We start from the raw sequence: 15,851 nt of genomic DNA, 5'->3' as shown, positions 1-15,851 counted from the left end.
AAAGCAAAAATGACAACTTTCTGGACTTCCTGCTTCGCAGCAGTCCGTGCCTTCAGACACCGAGTTGGAGTCCCAGTTCTGTCACTTACTAATTTATTAGCAAGGCGTGTCACTCCTGTGCCTCGGCTTCCTTACCTATAGAACAGGCCAAAGAACGGTACGCACTTCCTTGGGTTGTCGAGTTGAATGAAGTAATAGTTATAACTGTGTGTAGTGGTGGCTGGCACACAGTGTATAGAAGATAGATACTAACCAGGTAAAAATGAACGTCCTTTAAAAAAAACACACATTACAGATGTTTTCTTAAGAGTTGCTGAGTTGCTAAACTGAAAGAGTGTTGCGTTTTAAAACATCCTCTGTGTTGCGGGGTAGCGTTCCGAGTCTCACTGCTGTAGCAGCATGTCTGTACCGGTTTTGTACAGCGATTCCACATGCTTCCCACCCGCGCTGTTGCAGTGAATTACTGATGGGCAATGAGATGGGATGTGTTTGCCTTTAGAAGACTATACTGATTTGCAGTTGATCCTTTTGCTAACTAATCCTTTAAAGAAAATTAGGAAAGTGGAGTTGGTGGAATTATATCTGTGGGGGAATGACATGATTATTTAATCTACTTCACGCTTTATCTTCTTTGAATAATTTTATAATTAGAAGGGACCTGCTAATTACCTAGTCCTCATTTTACGGTGAAGAAATTGACCCAGAGTAGTCGTGAAGTTCTCCGTTGTATCGCTAGTAATGGTGGAGCCAGGACTGGAATCCTGGTCATCAGATCCTCCCTGTCTGCATCCTTAAGAAGCTCAGGAGCCTGTCTACCAGTTGAAGCAGCTGTTGAATAATGGATGCACTGTAAGTGGCTTGTCTGTCAGTGCTGTGTGCTTCAACTGTGTTTTGTGTAGAGACAGTGACTAAGTTGTGTCATAAGCACTAGTGCGTGCTGTTTTATAAAAAAAAATTTAGAATTCCAGGAGAATTGTTGATGAGCTTTGAATATCACATGTATTCAGTATTATTTGGTTCAGTGTAGTGCATATTAAGGGTATTGGAGACCGGTGGTTATGTGGGGGAACATCACGTTCAGTGAGGTTGCCACTTTGTCTTGTGAACACCACTCGAAAGCGTTCATGCGCAAATAGGCCCCTTTCAGCACGGAGCTCCCTGGTTCCCTGCCCTTCTCTGTCTCTTGATGAAGAAGCAGACTGCTGTTCTCTGGAATGTAGATCACTTGGTTGCGTTCCCTCTGCCTCTGTGCCCCGGCAGTTCTCACCCCCTGGTTTGCAGGAGAGTTAAAGCTTTGGGGCAGGGGGAGCTTTAGGAAAAGGACATGAGTGTGAGCGTGTTTTGGAGGCTGGGCTCCTGCACCTCTCTCCCCGCTTCTCCTTTGTGGGGAATGGCCCTCGCTCAGGAGAGGATCAGACTCTCCACTCCCTCCCAGGGGGCGCTGCTGCCCACTTGCAGGGCTTGTGATGAGGAGGGGAGGAGAGCAGGGCTGGGGAGGCTCCTGAGGCTGCAGCAGGAGGAGGGGAGAGGAGGGAGCTCCACAGTACCAGCCTCCCAGGCTGCAAGGTCTGGGGGCTGAGAAGGGAGACACCGAGCTGAGGGTTGAGCATATGGGAGAGATGACTGCAGGAGAGTAACTTTGAGGACGTTGTATAATCTGAGCGAAAGAAGACAGGACTGTTCATGAGATCCAGAACCCTGCTGTGGCCACATGTAACGTGGGAGAAATACACTGCCTGGCTTCCTGGCCTTGACGTCACCTTGAAGTGTAATTAGGCATAATGAAAAGAGCCTTTGTAAGTTCTCAGACTTATCTTTTTGAACTTCTACAAGTTTCCATCCTTATTATCCTCTTGCTCTCAAGTACCAGCATTTAAGATTAAAACAATAAAAAGCTTCAGTTTAATATTTTTATATTTTGCTGAATAGATAGTATATTTACAACTTAAAAACATTTTATTGACTATAGTTTTATTATATACACACACACGCACACACAATATAATATTTCAGTTATACTATGATTCTCATAGTGTTCTGTAGAAGAGCCTGGAAAATTCTAAGGCAGTTTCCACAGGAAATGTGTTCTTTCTACAGATAAACTTGGAACTTGTCTGCCTATAAATTGAGACTACCTTTCATAATAAGATACTTCCTCTGACTCCAAGTCTAGCAACAAGGCCACCCTGACCGTCCCTGGGCTCCGGTCTGAGGACGAGGCTGATTATTACTGCGCCTCATATAGAAGCAGTGGCCCTTTTGCACAGTGGTCCAAGTTCATGGGGAGGTGAGACCAAAACCCGCCCTGAGCTCACTCAGCTCTTCTCTTCCAAACTCAGGCTTTCATGTTTTTCTCAATAGTTTGTTCTGAAGTAATTAGAAAATTAAATAAAAATTTAAAGATTTCATGAAAACAAAAAGATACTTCCCTTTAAGGTGATTAAAGTAAATGATTTTTAGATCATTCACAGTGTTCTTTTATTCATGCTATGCCCTGTTCAAGTCTTAGTTTTTTGAGATTTTAAAGTAAAAAGATAAATTTAAAAATTGAGAGTTTAAAGGCAATATTTTTCATTCTGTTTTTGGGTACAACTCTGGATAAGGTGTATATACGCAGAGTGAATATTCTCCAAAGCAATGTAATAAATGGCTTCAGAATGCTCCATAATACCCATCGTTGTAGCTTCCTGGCCTTCAAATGTGTTTCTGGTGGGAAAGTATTAAGCTCTCAGAAAGTACTGTCATTTAAAGATCAGCTGTCCTGACACACATTGTCTTAATTTTCTTATGGTAAATATTCATGATAGAAGAAACGGGTTTCTTAACTCAGAAAGTGAGGTCTTTTTGAGATTTGGTAAAAGGCACACTTATTTCCAATGTTTTAGAAAGGCAGTACTACTTTATTTCCTTTTATTCTTTTTCCTCATCGCTGTCTTAAGTGCCTATTTATTTATTTATTTATTTGAAATGCAATTCACATAATATAAATTTAACTGTCTTAAGGTGAACGGTTTGATTCAGTGCATTTAATACATCTACAACTACCACCTCTATCTTGTTCCCAGATATTTTCATCACCCCAAAATGAATCCCATACCTATTAAGCAGTTACTCCCCATTCTTTCCTCCCCTCAGCCTTAGGGTACCTTTTTTAAAATTTGAAATTGAGAAATTAAAAAATTAATAAAACTTCGTGTTATAATTGATATAAGACTAGATTTAGTCTGTTGTAATGGTTGTAAAATTAGATCACAAAACTGAGTATACTTTGTGTATATTTACAACCATAAGGGGGAAAAAGGAATACTTGGTAGGAAACACCAAAGTAACAGTGATTTTGCTCTAGATTTTCTTTTCTTCATTTAAAGGAGGGGGAAAATATCTTCCCACAATTACACACACACACACAAAAATAAAAACTTCTAGATATTTAAGAGCTTGGGCCTAAACTTACTATTATTATAACGTAATTATTTATTTCAGGATATTAAACTTCTTTCGGATTGAGTACAATTTTTTTTTTTAGTATTTTTTGAATGAAAAAGATTTGCTGGAGGAACAGAACTACATAATATTTGTAGTTTTTCAACCCTCCAGATTATCCCAGATTATGAATAGCTGTTTCAAGTAAGCTGTGTTCTAATTTATTTTTCATTTAAAAATGAAGTTCGTGGGACTTTGTTTTCAAACTATAAAAACATCATATTCTTGTTGATAGAAATCGAATACCACAAGGGTACACAAATAAAAGCTACCAGTCTCCCCTCACAATAGTTTTCTTTTGTATCTGCTTAAAATAATTATTAGCAGTTTGGCAGTCTTGTTAGCCGTTGTCATGTGGCTTACATGTACTTAGAACAAAATTGGATCTAATTGAGTAAAAATCTCAAAATGCCTTTAGGATGGCCCCATCTTTTTTTTTTTTTTTTTTTTTTTTTTTTTTAATGGAGATACTGGGGATTGAACCCAGGACCTCAGGTATGCTTGGCATGCACTGTACCACTGACCAGTCCTCCCCACCTCCCAACCTTGACTCCTGGTCCCCCTCCACTCCCCCTTGCTATCCATTAATGTAAATGTGCGAATGCACGGAGGAAAGGCAAGGCCCCAGGCTAACTGCAGGGGGACTCTTACCACTGAAAGCTTTCTTATTGAAAAATAGTTAGTGCTCTGTTCTGGCCAGACATCAGTGCACTCGCCTAGTCTTCCTTGCCCTCCCCTCCCTCTCAAATACAGATTGAATGTATGTCAAAAATTTATTTGTCTCCTTAATGAGGGAACCAGCAGGATGGCAAAGCTGATTCCAAGAGCATTTGAGAAGTTAAGTGTATGCAGGCACTGAAGAATGAATGTTGAAATAAATTGCTAGACTATATACAAAATTGGTTAACGTCCTGCAGGTTGTAAAACCATAACCTTTGGAGTCTGCTGGACAGAAGTTCTACAAAATAAAGTCTATAATTTGACCTGTAATGTTACAGAATTTGGGTCCAAATCAATAGTAAACAGCAGGTCAAACAATGGTACTGTAGTTAAATATCTTTGGGATGTTTATTGTACAGTATGTTTCACCACACACTGAAAGTGCTTGCAGTTCTTGATTCACTTTATTTCCAGGTTTGGCTGACTTTTCTTAATGAGAAAGGCCTCTTGTGATGTATGATTAAGGAAGACCAATACAGTAGAGATCAGATCTTGGAAGAGCTTGGTATCTTAAACTAAGAAATTTAAACCTCCTTTCAACAACTGTTTATTGAGCACATACTGTGTGCCCGGCAGTGGATTTGTCACAGTCTCGAGTGTGTGACTGTGCCTTGGTGCCCCTCCCGTGCCCCCAGGGGGCCCACTGGTGGTTCTCAAATGGTTGCCTTAGGGTGTCACCTGGGAAGTTGCTTTTCTCAGAATAGACATATCCCTTGTCCTTCTGTCTCAACCTCAATGTAGATGTCCCTGCTTGAGTGGAGCATACGTGGTTAGAAAAACCTTTACAGGTGATTTTTATATCCTTTTCCTTTAAAAAATTATTGTTGTGTTTATTGCACTTTTTTTTCAAAGGAATTGAATGAGTAAACAGCAAGCAAAATTGCAATCAATATTTTTAAATTTTCCATCCCCCTTAAAAATAATGTCCTGATTGTACCCTCAGCAAGACCTGCATGCCATTGTCATATTAGAATTACATTTACTCCAACTGAGACATTAATTTGGGAAGAACTGGGCTTAGTCTTCTTAATTGGATCCTTAAGTTACGCCTCTCACTGAAGAAACTGAAAGAGTTGTCATTTGTTTGCAGAAGTATATGATCTGCATGGCAAAGATGTGATTGAAAAATTAGACTTCAAAATATTTTTAATGAGAAAAAAAGACTGTCATTAACTTACTGGAGAGTGTGGTAAAAGGGAGTAAGTAATAGAGGAGAAAAGTGTGTATGTGTTTAACTTGTCGTGAAACTATTTAAGTCAACAATTAAAATGAGCAGCTGTTGTGGACATGAGTTTGAATTCTCTTTGGTGTAACTTTAATTTGGCAGCCACTTTGTGTAAATGCACTCACAAAGCAGAGATTTTGATTTCAGTACACCTCAGCAGCCATGGAGTTTATAACTTAATCACAGGATGTGATATTACAGATTAGGGGAGAAACTGGGAAATAACATGATACAATTGGTATATTGTGTATTTTTCTTTTTATTAGTGTGCCAGTCCCACAAAAGCCCATGGGTCGGTCTGACTTGTTCAAGTGTCCACTGTGGAAGGTAGGTGGCATACTTATCCTTACTTTGCTACCCAATTTGCTTTTTTCAATTTACCTTTAAGCTTTATGTCAAAATTTGATTGATTTGGGTTTATTTAGCACCACTGCTTAATCATAGTGTGTACGTAATTCTCCGTAGGGCTTCCCTCTCCTAATAGAATCCCTGTTCAGCGATGGAACTGAGGGAAATCTAGAGGAGGAACCCTGTTTTGTTGATACTCTGAAGAATTAATTTGATGATCGAGACAATCTACTAGAAATATGTGACAGTCTGCTAGAAATAAAAGTTGCAATAGGGAACTCTGATGTCTTACGAGTGTTTTAAATCCCTTTTATTAGGGTAAAGTTAAGCATACTCAGAAGTAGAGAGTTTAACTAACTGAACCCTGTATTTTTACCGCCCAGCTTCAACACTTAGCAACACGTGGCCAATTTTGTTTCACCTATTACCTATGCCCCCCTTACCTTTACTGACGTTTGAATCAGATCCTGGATAACATTATTTTTCTGAAAACACAACACTAGCATATTTACAGGTAAAGGAACTCCCTTGAGAATGATCTCACTGTGGGGTTATTAATGCTGTCTCAAATGTACAAAATGTTTCATTCCATTAAGACGTTTTTGCTTTCTAGGCTCCCAACCCCAGTTCCAGCCAGAGCATTTCCTCCTAGGTGTTGGCCCCAAAATGACTTTACTTAAATGTTAAGTACGTTAGTAACTCTTCTAACACAAACACAAATAAAGATCAACCTTTGTGTGCCTTGTAGTAGCACATTTATTTCTGTCACTTTTTTATCTTAGATAATCCACTTTGAATTTACTTTAGAAGTTAAAGCCCGGCAGCAGGGAGATGGGAAATCATACCAAGTGGCACAGGCTGAAATCTGTATTGCATTTATTTGGACTGTTTCCCCATTGTTATTTATAAACCTTCATTGCGTGAAGAGAGCATCTTATTTTCAGTCCTGGAATTGACTGTTTTTTTCCATGTACACTTAGGAGTACCTTTGGAAAATGTTAACTGCATATCTTAATTGTGGTTGTTGTGGTTTTGAAATCTCTAGGATTTGGGGAATCTGAGAATACTTTGTACAGATAGCATTTTTTTACAAAAAGAAGAAAAGTAGACACACTTAAATTCTGCACTTCGAAGAGACAGATTCCTCTCCTAGATTTTGAGAGGTGAGAGTTACAATGTAATAGAATTTATGTAATTTTATCCTCCGGTTGTCTCATAGTGCTCTGCAGCCTAAAGCTTTGAAGGTCATATGTCAACAAAAAGACCTGACGAACTAAAATATTGGAGAGATTAATGTCCTTAACAGCAGGCAACAAGCAGTTCTCTAAGTAGGTTTGGAGAAATAATCAAGCTGTGAAAATCCTACCTAATAAAACTGAAAAAGGGAAAGAAAAGAAGAAAGTGAAAACTTTCTAGGCTCTGTAGGCAGCATGCTTCCAGCTGTAAGCAAGCTTAAATTTAGGTACTTGACATGGTGCAGACATACATGATTAAGTAGATTACAGGGATGAGGAGAAGAGCCTGCATTTGGAGCTTCATTTTACATAGCTCATTGGCTAAGTTCTTTTATCACATAATCCTGGGTATTGATTGCCGAGGATTCTGGTTTTTTAAGTGATTTAGCCCACTTGTCTGTAGGGAAGTCTTAAATTGAGTATTTTTTCCACTAGGAAGCATAGTTTATCTGTAATGTATTTGAGTTATATATCCTATTAGTCTTTATGACACCATCCCATTTGAGCTATTTTTCCAATTCTTGCTGTTGTTAAAAAACCTGTGATGTGTATGTTGACGCTTTTCCTTTTTAGATCAGATTGTCTAGTTAAAATCTAAAACTGGATGAGAGAAATATTTATTTTGAAGTTAGCCAGTTTATACATGTCTGTTAACTTCTGACTGATGCTTTGAGTATTAGCCAAAACATTGTTACTCTTAATGTCAGCAGTAATGCAGCCCTGCTGTGTCACTGACGTTGACATGTGAGCATTTAGTACATTTGGAGACTACAGTATGTGTGTAAATGAACTATATGTAATGCAAGCAGTTTTCAAAGATTTGACCGTGGTAATGCCTTTATTATCATTCCCTATTGCCTTTTCTTGCATTCTGATGGTACTCTTCATTATAAATATTTCTTTGTTTTTCATGGTGCAGTATAAATATGTGTAAGCCTAGGAATTAAGCTGTAAATACATACAAGCATAGGAAATTAAGCTGATTAGGTATTGAACCTATAGGCTCCCCTGGAGTTTATCTTTTAATTAAATATGGGGTGTTTCCTGACATGTGCAATGTGTTATCTCTAAGTGTGGACTTAATATGATGACTTTCTAAGCAATTATGTTATTTGGATTCTGTATAAATTAAGTAGTTAAGCAGGAGGCAGGGTCTATAGCTCAGTGGTAGAGCATGTGCCTAGCAAGCATGAGGTCCTGGGTTCAATCTCCAGTACCTCCATTAACAAAAAAATGCCCCAAAACCTAATTACCTCTCCCTCCACCAAAAAAAAAAAAAAAGGTAGTTAAGCATATAAAGGAAAATGCGAATAAAAAATTGCTAACATTCATTCATGCATGCATGCATGCATTCTGAGCCATGGATTGTTTAATCACCTAACAACCAACAGTGTAAGTGTTGCTACCTCCATTACAGGTAACAGAAGCCCAGAGAGGTTAACTCAGCCCGGCTCCCCTGGCCAGCAGGTGACAAAGCCTACTTTTGAACCCAAGCAGTCCAGTTTTTGAGTTTATACTCTTAAATCATTTTTTAAAAATTCATTTTAGTTCACTTTTGTAAACTTAAGACCCTTGTACCCACAAGTGTTGGTTATGTTTATTACAATGAAAAAAATGTGGGAAAAAACCATGACCAAATTCAGAGTTGAGTGGAGGGTGGCAGTGCCTCTCATGTTTCCAGCTTTCCTGGGGGCAGAGGCTGGGCTTGTGGTTGGTCCTCCTCGCTTTCCCCAGCTTTCCCCAAGGAAAGTGTTGCTCCTTGTACAGTTAAGGCGCCTTGTGACAAAAATGTCACCTTAAATCTCTGAGCAGATTTATTTTGGTGCTGTTAAATCAGCATTCGTTTTGACTGTTCTGAGTTTTCCATTAGGCCTTGCCCTCTACAAATCAGCTGCTTTCTAGGAACTGGGGACTTTTAGTTTTTGTTTTGTAAGGGTCTTCAAGTAGTGTTCAGTTACGGCTTTGTAAATAATTTTGGTGAAGATGTAGGTGAATTTGTGTGTACAGCATGTGCATGTGATCCCTCAATTTAGTTTCATTTTGCTTTTTGTGAGAAAACAATGTATTCAATCTGAATTGGAAAGTGTTAAGTTTTATGACTGTAGTCAACCTTTGATTATGTTTGTCCATGTAGAGAAAGAAAAGTTTATATAAGGTTAACATGAGTTGTGTTTTGTTTGGATTTTTTCTGAACAAACCTATTCCGTATGAGTGGAGTGATTGTGCAGGCATTCAAATAAAAGATTTGCAGCCATACCGATGAGAGAAAGATGGGAGGTTGTCCTGTTTCACTCTCCGATTCTCATATTTTATATTAAGCAGGGCATGTGACCCTGTGGGCAGTGATTGAGTAATTTAGTTTACAGAACTTGTCTTTGATAATAGCCTGAGTTGGGGGTTAGCTGTCTGGGGAACACTTTAAAAAAAGAAAAAAGCTGTAGCAGAAGGATGTAGCAGAGAAGTTGATAAGCGGTAATATCACTGGTGTTGAACTGATTTGCGTAGATAACACCTTCCTTGCCTGGCCCCAGTCTTGTGTGTAACTGAGAGCCGACTGTCATACGTGATTGCGAAAGAAGAGCATATTTTAAGTACTCAGCTTAATAAATCACTAAGTGACTGAATGCTCTTACAGGAATGAATGCTCTTATTAGGAAGAATTCTGTCTCATTTCTGATTTGATAACCATCTAATTTTATTATCATCTACTACTACTTTACCTTCCAAAGCAGTATTTAGATTAAGATAGATTTTCATTTGATTTTTGTAGGTATGTGAATGGTCATGCAAAAAAAAAATTACGAAGACACACAAATACCCTTAATCAACCATAAGAAGTCAGAAAAGCAAGAGAAAACTCAGCACACGGTGTGTAAGGATTGCAGTAGCTACAGTACGTACTGGTAAGTGTTACTGTTTTCTAAAAACGGTGTTCCTTTACCGTGTGAGGGCGAGTGTTTTCTCATCTTCCTCGCTCTTCCCGCTTGCCCCAGCCTCTAAAGCAGTCGAGACGGCCACTGCTGCCTGTGAGTTCTGTGGGGACTCACAGAGGACGGGGCCACCAGGAGCACCTGTCCGTGTTCATTCCGATGTCCCTTTGCTTTGCCTTTTCAGCCTCCCCGCCACCTCTTCTTCCCACCCCGTAGGCTGCAGGGAGATGAAAGGTCACTAGTATTTGCTGTTGCTCATTGTAAGTCCTTTTCTTTTTCTTGTTTTGTTTTTACTTGAAGAATGAGAAGATTAAAAACTCATGCCCACCTCAGATAAAAACCCATGTTCCTGTTGTCCAGTTAACATTTTGTTATATAATCTTAAAATTATAACTTCTTTGTTTAAAAACTTACTTTGACAGTCTCCCCTCTCCCAACACAGTTCCGGTCTCCTCTCCTCCTTGGTAGACACACGTCAAGAGTTTTGTGTGTAGCTTTTCAGACGAATGTTTGTTTAAAGTATCACATCTTTTAAAAAGATATTGGGGGCCCTGTTCTCTCCTTGTAATAAAGTCTACCTGTCTGTTTCATATAAATGACTGTAAAGTTAGTATCTGTTTTTGTGATGACTTAGAACTAGGTTATTTACATTACAAGTGATGTTTAACAACCCATGACCATTTGGTCTGCTCAAAAATTCAGTGTGTTTTACAGCTTCAATTTTAGTGTGAAGCAAATTTCTTCCCTTATCTAGTAAATAATGAAGAATTCTTTTTTTTAACTTTTTTTTTATCAATTTATAATCATTTTACAATGTTGTGTCAAATTCCAGTGTAGAGCACAATTTTTCAGTTATACGTGAACATGTATATATATTCATTGTCACATTTCTTTCTCTGTGAGCTACCATAAGATCTTTTATATATTTCCCTGTGCTATACAGTATAATCTTGTTTATCTATTCTACAATTTTGAAATCCCAGTCTATCTCTTCCGACCCCCGACCCCCTTGGCAACCATAAGCCTGTATACTATGTGTATGAGTCTATTTCTGCCCTGTATTTATGCTTTGTTTGTTTATTTGTTTTTTAGATTCCACATATGAGCGATCTCATATGATATTTTTCTTTCTATTTCTGGCTTAGTCCACTTAGAATGACATTCTCCAGGAGCATCCAGGTTGCTGCAAATGGCGTTATGTTGTCGGTTTTTATGGCTGAGTAGTGTTCCATTGTATAAATATACCACATCTTCTTTATCCAGTCACCTGTTGATGGGCATTTAGGCTGTTTCCATGTCTTGGCTCTTGTAAATAATGCTGCTATGAACATTGGGGTGCAGGTATCATCCTGAAGTAGGGGTCCTTCTGGATATAAGCCCAGGAAATAATGAACAATTCTTTACTTGTTTTAATCGCTTTACTAAATTCAAAAGGTTTTTCATATTGAAAGGAGAAAAAAAAAACAAGCTATTTAAAGGATCTCTTTGGATTTGTTGTTGTTGTTGTTGTTGCCACACAGCCCTGGAATCAATGTCACACAAAGGCCGAAGGTAATACTGGGCAGGGATGGGGATTTAAAGTCCAAACCCCACTTTTGATTCATACTTTCTACTGAAGTTGTGTGCTGATCCTTTCTGTATCATCCTTAGTTGATTGTTGTAGAAAGCTGTCCATCAAAAGGAAGGAAAGAAAGGTTGGTGGCTTCCCAAGTTGACCTTTTTATAGGTTTAACATTGCTGTGACTATTGAGTAAAGCCTCGTGAGGGCTAGCCTTCCAGATCACTACCATTTCTTTGATCCTTTTGCAGAAGGTGTCCAGACCTGGATGAGAGAGAAGCTAGAGGCAGATGGCAATGTCAGTAAAAGTGAAAGCCTTCTCAGGATTTTCACACAAGGCCTAGTACTCAGTCTATTGTTATTTGTTCTCATAAGACCCTCCTTCCTACAAAAGTTAAGTGTTAGCCAAGCTGTTAAAATGTTTTCATTTGTTTCCCCTCCTTTCCCTCAGGAAACTAGAATGACAGAGCTACCTAATTGACAGAACTGTGTGTTTCTGTAAGGTTGCAAGTATTCTCTTTAGACAGCAGAAATTAAGATCGTTCTTGAAGTATCCGTCTCACAGTCATCAGTGTAGGTCATGGCATCCTGTTCGTATGAGATGTTGAAAACATTCAGTCTTCTTGGTTTTCAGTTAGCAATGTGCATGAAAGGCGTAATGGGGAAGTTTGTAAATACAACTAAATCTCTGTGTGAGGTGGGTTTTCTTGCTGTTGGTGAGATTATGAGGAAGTAGTAACTCTTCAGGAAATTTAAAGAATTACCTTTGAATTTTCATAATGGAGTGGAATTCTATTCATAGGTCTGTTTAAAGATAAAGATTATCTACTTTAATGTCTTTGTATATTGCATTTTGGAGGAATATCTTCATTAAGTAGAATTGGAATTTAGTTTGTTTTATATTTAATTTAATTTGTTTTAGCACGCTAAAGTACAAGTCATTTTACGGCCGAATTGGAATTAAATGGCAGATCTTGAACCTTGGGGAATAGACACCGTGGCAGGGGCTTCTTGGCAGTTGCCAGTCTTTTGTGTGATGCTGTACAGAGCTGTGAATGTGTGGACACCCAGAGCTTCTGAAATGCAGGGAGCTGCAGCTGGTCACAGAACCATCCCATTTGTGGTTTTAGAACAAAATGCCAGGAAATTTTGTTCCTGTAGCTTGATACTGACAGCCTACAAGGAACCTGTGAGAGTGGCAGACCGATGAGGCTGCAGTTAGAATCCACATTTCCCACACCTCACTATGATGAAGAGACAAACAAAAAAGGCTTTCTTCCGCATGGGCTGTGTGTGTCTGTGTGTATGTGATTTTCCAGCGTACTTTAGTATTTTCACTTCAGTTTGTAAATTTTCCTTGTGAATAAATTTCTTGTGGTTAGACTGAATGGTTTGCTTCAGAGGTAAAATGTTGGTATATTAGATTAAACCTATTTGATTATTAATTATTATGCTTGTAGTCAAAAGACTTTGACTATAGGTAATGTTGAAGTGCCTTTTCCAAGTGCTCCGTGCTCTGAGGAGGTTGAAACATGCTCTGAGGCTGACCGTTTTTCTGTCCTTATCTTCCCTTTTCCAAGAGGCCATGTGCGTCTGTCTGTGCAGATGCTTTATGAAGTTATCACTGGGCTGTCCACACTGTGCCATCCTCCTACCCCCACCCCAGCTCCAATTGTAGCTGGATGTGATCTCTCCTAAACTCAGAGTTCCTTAGATACTTGTAATTTCCTGCTGCACGTTAGTTATTTGTAAATGTCCCTGGGGCCTGCAGGAACCATATGTCACATCTTTATATGGACCACAGTACTCAGTGTCTGGTGCAGAGCAGGGAGTAGATGTTTGAAAGCTTGAATTTTGTTAACTATCTTCCAAAAATGGGGGAGGTTATATGCAATTTATATTACTGTGCCCTCTTGATCCTCTTGGAGGACTGAAGGGCTGCAGAACGTTTTTCCTGCAGACCTAAAATCATAGCATGCGTGAGCTATTCCATATACTTCCCAAGAGGGACACCCTTGCAGAGCAGCTCGCTTCACCTCTGATGTAAAGAGGGCATCCAGAAGAGGCACGTATCAACCAAGCAGAACAGCATAAAATAGGTCACTATTTCAGAAGAGGGAAAACACCACCAAAGGGAATAATTCTGATCTGATACAGACCCACTGCTTTGGGAGATAAATGAAGGTTTCAGTAAAAATGAACATCTCAAGATTTTCACACAAGGGCGAGTGTTCAGTTCATTGTGTATTCAGTGATATTTCCTTTCCTCTCACCTCAACTCCCCTCCCCTGGTGTACAGTACTGGATCAAAAAGAAAGACTAAAAATTAGGGGCTTTGATTTCTTATGTAGACAGATATTTAGAGTTAATTTATTTTAAAAATACTGAACAGATAATTTTTGACACCTGACATAGCCTTGTGAACTTGTGATAGCTGAATTTCTGAGGGTTCAAAAGTATGAAAGGGATATTAAAACTAATTTACCAGAATTTTTCCTTCTTGGCAGGGTAATGTTTTAAAACACTCCTTCAAATGGAGAAATATGAAATGTGAGTCAATTGATTTGTCTAGAAAATGGATTACTAGTTCAGATTTTAAACAGCTATAGTAAATAGCAGTTTTAATTAAAATTAATAAAAATAAAGTTTATATTTGTAGGCTTAAATTGATAGTGAATCATTTTCAGAGGGAGTTGTGATTAAAAACAGGAAGATCTTTTATTGAGTAGCCTTCTAAACTTTTGGACACAAATTTTCAATTTTGTAAAGATTAGATAATAAGAATTTTTAAAATTTAAAAACAGTATTTTGGAGTTTTAGTAAAAAGGAACCTTTTAACACATGGTCTGAATAGAAAACTCTCTTTCTTAATAAGCTGGTGCTTGTCTGCTTTTAACAGAGGAAATGGATTTTTCCTGCAGGTATTCTCATTTTCTAGAATTGGCTGATTTGATGGCAATACATTAGAATTGAATAAAAGAGAACTTAAAAATAAGCTCATTTTCTAAAAGAGTTCTTTAGATTTTTACTTTTCTGGGTTTGAAATAGGTGAAGTCATTAGAACATCAGCTTTTTTTTTTTCTGTATCTGTATCTTGTCATTTATAATAAAACTAGAGGTCAAAGTTTCCTCTAGACATCCTATTATGATGATATTATCTATTAAACAGGAAAATGAAAAAGAATTTAAAATGTAATGATTTATTTGCCCTTGTCATTTCTTGAGGGTTACTTTTTACATAAAAGATTTTTTTGTATTAATATTACACATGACTTACTGTATAAAGATTGCTTCATAGCCAGCAGATTAAAGGACTTGTTTCTTTATTGTTGCTTAAAATGTCAGGTTAATTTGTACAATGATTACTTCTTGTTACAAATGAGTAAAAAATAGTTTGGTCTGAGAATATTTTCTTAGTTCTTCAAGAATCTGATGTGGAGCCTTATGACTTGGGTAGCTTCAGTAGCACTAACAACAGGCACAGAAAAAGCTTCAGAATTTTAAAGCTGAGAAGGAGAGAGAGAGAGTTCTGTTTCAGGCGTGACATCTGTGCCATACAATTTGGTAGCAGTTGAGCAATTAAAAGTCACTAGTGGGCATTTACAACAGCCAAGACATGGAAGCAACCTAAGTGTCTTCCCAACAGATGATTGGATAAAGAAGTTGTGGTGTAGATGTAGATACAGTGGAATACTACTCAGCCATAAAAAGAATGAAACATGCCATTTGAAGCAACATAGATGGACCTAGAGATTATCATACTAAGTGAGGTAAGTCAGAGAAAGGCAAGTATTATATGGCATCATTTATATTTGGAATCTAAAAAAATAATACAAATGAACATATTTACAAAATAGAAGGAGACTCGCAGATACAGAAAACAAACTTACAGGTTACCAAAGGGGGAAAGGGGGGATACATTAGGACTATGGGATTAACAGATACACACTACTATATACAAAATAGATAAACAACAAGGATTTACTGTATAGCACAGGGAACTATATTCAGTATGTTGTGATAACCTATAACAGAAAAGAATCTGGAAAAAGAATGTTCATATAAATACATATAACTGAATCACTTTGCTGTAAAAGAGAGTGGCTAGTGGGACTCAGGAATTGAATGTTTTAATTTTATTTTAATTATTATGTTAAAATTGCTACTTGATTGGTAGCTACTGTATCAGAGAGTGTGGCATCAAACTTAACATTTGACATTAAGTACATTACTATTATAAAACTTTGAAAACCTCAAGACAAAAATCTGATAGAAACTCCAAAAAGAAGTCAATTTTGTTAATTAAAATAGTTATAAGTTTAAAGCAAATCTAATCCAGTAAGATGTGTCAA

At 37.9% G+C, this 15,851-nt stretch overlaps 2 pseudogenes; both read left to right on the top strand.

The window, feature by feature from the left end:
* The window catches only part of LOC140690892 (RNA-binding protein 3-like), a 200,193-nt pseudogene that overhangs the window by 81,668 nt on the left and 102,674 nt on the right, over nucleotides 1–15,851 (top strand).
* The window catches only part of LOC102545120 (ubiquitin carboxyl-terminal hydrolase 3-like), a 138,639-nt pseudogene that overhangs the window by 34,401 nt on the left and 88,387 nt on the right, over nucleotides 1–15,851 (top strand).

This window comes from Vicugna pacos, chromosome 32 (genome assembly GCF_048564905.1).
Source record: "Vicugna pacos chromosome 32, VicPac4, whole genome shotgun sequence".
NCBI classification, from domain to species: domain Eukaryota; kingdom Metazoa; phylum Chordata; class Mammalia; order Artiodactyla; family Camelidae; genus Vicugna; species Vicugna pacos.
Note: the sequence above shows the minus strand (reverse complement) of the source record. Positions and strands in the feature narration are given on the sequence as shown.